Raw genomic sequence first — 4303 nt, 5'->3', positions numbered from 1 at the left:
GATTTGGACGTAAGGATTTGATGTATTAAGCTCTTAAAAAGAAGTTGAGGTGACTAGGTGCACACGCTGCATGTACGTGGTTAAAGACCCGACTTCTTGGTCAAGAGAAGTACGCCCCGCGTACATCTGAGTACGCCCAACATACTCGGTTGGGTTGACTCGACTGGGTTGACTCGACTGGGTTGACTCGACTGGATTGACTCGACTGGGTTGAATCGGCTAGTATGTTGACCTTGACCTTTTGACCAACGTTGACCAAAGGGTAGTTGGGTATTATAGGTCTTTTGGGATTATTAACTAAGCTTAGGTCCCCAGTTTCGTTTAGGTGATCGGTAGAGTTGGTGTTGGAGTTGTGCTCGGTGTTGTGTACTTTTCTGCTACTTGTCGGACTGAGAGGTGAGTTTTCCTCATTGTAATCATGGGTTGAAAGCACCAATGTTAATCCACTAGATTATGTATCCTGGTTATAGGATAGTGCTATGATAGTATATGACTGATTAGTAGATATGTATGATTATCCGTATTTGTTGGTACTGTGTTTACGTTTACCTGTTATATATGTCGACATATTATGGTTAGGTTGAGGCGGTCTGGCTTTATGCTGAAGGCCAAGACACTCGGGGCGGTCCGGATAGGCTATAGGCCCTACGAAGCGGTCCAATCATGCCGAAGGCCCATAGAGCGGTCCAGATAGGTTGTAGGCTCTGCGAGGCGGTCCAGTCAGGTTGAAGACTCATATTTGCATGCTATTGTTTGTTATGTTGTGTGATGGTACTTTGGGGGAACTCACTAAGCTTTGGCTTACAATTTCAATTTATTGTTTCAGGTACTTCAGAGGATCGTGGGAAAGCGAAGACTTGATTGTGCACATCTTCCTATTTTCATGATATTGACTTTCGGGACACTCTAATATGATTTTACTTTTGAAACAATGGATTTTCTTGTAAACAATTATGGATAATGGTTGGTTTTGAAAATTTTAAATTGCTATGATTTTTGGGATGTTACATAGGGATATTTGCTTGAGGATGGTTATTACTTTGTCCTTATTGGATATGATCAAGAAGGCTCAGGTAGAGGGACTGGAAAAGGAGATTTGGAAGACAGAGCAAATGATGAGGCATATTCCTTTATTTGTCAGAGACAGTCGGAGATTGTTGATTAGTGTGGAAGAGTTTGGGTTCCAACTACTGGTGGGATGAGACGGACCGTTCTAGAAGAGGCTCATAAGTCAAAGTTTTTGATTCATCTAGGGGGCCATGAAGATGTATCAGGATCTGAAGATGAGTTATTGGTGGCCCTGTATGAAGAGTGAAATAGTGTGGTTTGTAGAGCGGTGCTTGACTTGCTGGAATGTCAAGGCCGAACATCATAGACCCCATGGAAAGATGCAGCCATTACCCATTCCCATGTGGAAATGGGAAGAGATTACCATGGATTTCATCACAAAGCTGCCGAGGACGACACATGGAATTGATTTTATTTAGTTCATTGTTGATATATTGACCAAGAGTGCACATTTCATACTGATTACCGAGAGTATATCTGCTGAGAAGTTAGTTGACATCTATATTCAGGAGGTGGTGGTTTGGCACGGGGTGCCAGTTTCGGTGGTTTCGAACTGGGATGTTCGCTTCACCTCTAGGTTTTTAATGAAGTTTCATGAGGAGTTGGGTACTCACTTGCATTTTAGTATAGCATACCATCCCCAGACCGATGGTCAGAGCGAGCGGACGATTCAGACGCTCGGAGATATGCTCCGGGCATGCTTGTTGGATTTTGGGGGGAGTTGGGATACTTACCTTCTACTGGTCGAGTTCTCCTACAACAACAGTTATCATGGCAGTATTGACCGACCATCGTTTGAGATGTTGTATGGGAGGAGGTGCAGGACCCCGGTTTGATGGGGGGAGGTCGGGCTTCGGGTCATGGGGAGTATTGAAGTGGTACTCAAGACTACTGAGTTGATTCAGCAAGTATGTGACAGGTTGTGAGTCGTGCAAAGCCGGCATAAGAGTTATGCAGACCGGCGACGTTTAGACCTCGAGTTTTCAGGATGGGGACTTGGTGCTTCTGAAGGTGTCACCTTGGAAAAGTGTCATCCAATTTCGTAAACGGGGCAAGCTAGGCTCCCGATTTATCTGTCCCTTCAGGATTACCGCCAGGGTGGGAAAGGTTGCATACCGACTGGATTTTCCTGAAGAGCTCAGCCAAACCCACAACAATTTCCATGTTTCTCAGCTTCGGAAGTATGTGGCCGATGAGTCTGCGGTTATTTCCTTGGACGATATTCAAGTTGATAATTTCCTGAATTATGTGGAGAGACCAGTGGTGATTTTGGATAGGAAGACGAAGGCCTTGCGTAACAAGGTGGTGTCTTTGGTCAAAGTTCAGTGGCAGCATCAGAAGGGTTCTGAATGGACATGGGAAGTCGAGTCAGATATACGAGAGCAGTACCATCAATTATTTGCATCAACGGACTTCGAGGACGAATTCTGATTCAAGTGGGGGAGAGTTGTAACGTACGGACTCTTGGAGGTCTTTAAATTAATGAATTTTGGATTTTGGTCAGTACCACGTCGTTGTGAAGGCATCCCACGAGGCGGTGATGGTTGATGTGTCGTGGATTTTAAATGACCGCCACGGTGTGGCAAGCTATGGCCACGACGTGACATTTGTTTAATGAGAAACCCTAATTTATGAGGTTTGCTCCCTATTTAAGGGAATGTGATGGCTAGGGTTGCTCACCCTCAGCCTCCATCACACTCCCTCAGCCTCCAAGTAAACCCTAACCTCCATTGTTGCTCTCTAAGCTTTTTGTATTGATTTTAGGGTTTAGATGAAGAAGGAGGTGACTTCTAGACTTTGATTCAGCAAGCAACTCTTCTCACCATCTTAATGTGCATCTTATGGACTCTTGGAAGTCCCCAAGTTCCAAGCTTTGTGGTAATAAAGTGTTAGATCTTGTATTTTGTCCCATTTCTTCTTGATCTTGTTAGATAGGATGAAGAGATTTCATGAAGGGTGCAACTTTATGAATCTCTGGATCATTTGGAGTAGTTCATAGTTTGGATCTGAAGTTTGGTGGTTGGTTTGTGCCATGCATAAGATTTTGGTCATAAAATCCCATTTTGACCTAAGTTGAGTCCAAGACTTACATTGGACATGCAAGTCTAAAAAGCATCAATCTTTAGGATGGTTTTGGTGCTATAAGCTCTTCTGGAGCAAATAAGCTTGAGACTCAAGGGATTAAGTGCTTCTTGATTAATTCCTTGCCATTCTTTAGCCTTTTTGGATCTAAGAGTTGAGATCTAGACCTCTTGGTGGATCTCAAGGGATAAAGGTGGAAACTTTACCCTTTTGGACATTAGAAATGATCAAATTTGGACTTTGGAACCTTTGGAATTGGAGGATTCGACTTAACTCATTAGGAAGTTTTGGATCCAGTTCCCACGGTGTGGCCTTGTTTGCCAAGGCGTGGCGACTGGGGGAAACGCGTCTGTTTTGTCGTTTGAAGGCCATGACGTGGTCAAGGATGGCCACGACGTGGAGGGTCAACCTTGATTGTTGACTTTGACTTTTTTACCTTGAACAAGTCGACCTAAGGGTATTATGATTTGTATTTGAGATTGGTCACTATTTGATGAATAAGTGACGGGTAGAGCTGATATTCGGAGCCGGTACCTATTCAGTTATTTGTTCAGACTGAGATGTGAGTCTCCTCGCAGTGCTTGATGGGTCGAAGGCATAAATTTCAGCCCATAGATTATTGTTATTTGTATGTGTGACTCTTGCATGTTTTGTATGTATACCGGGCGGGGCCCAATGCCAGGCGAAGCCTGATGAGTGTGTTGGGCGGGTCCCATCGCATGTTACTAACAGATCTGTTTCGGGCGGGGCTCGTTACCGGGCGGGGCTCGATGGTTGTTGGGGAAGGCCATTGTATGTATGGTATGAGGTATTTTGGGGAACTCACTAAGCTTTGTGGTTACGGTTTTCAGTTTATGTTTCTGGTACTTCCGATTCGAAGGGGAAGAACTCGGGATGATCACATCGCACACACCATGATTTTCCGCTTTATTGACTCTGATGTATTTTGGATGATTACTGATACACTATGATTTCCTTATGGTTTTGATAAACACGTTTGGTTGATGTTTCATTTAAAATAAAAACAAAATTTTTGGTTCTGGTTTTTAGGACGTTATAGTTAAAGCATTAATTAAGTCAATCCAATCAAAATTAGAAGACATGACTTACCGAAATCAAAATAATTTCGCGCCATTCTTTCACCCTTCAGACT

This window comes from Lactuca virosa, chromosome 7 (genome assembly GCF_052849685.1).
Source record: "Lactuca virosa cultivar CGN04683 chromosome 7, Lactuca_virosa_CGN04683_v6, whole genome shotgun sequence".
Taxonomy (NCBI): Eukaryota; Viridiplantae; Streptophyta; class Magnoliopsida; order Asterales; family Asteraceae; genus Lactuca; species Lactuca virosa.
Note: the sequence above shows the minus strand (reverse complement) of the source record.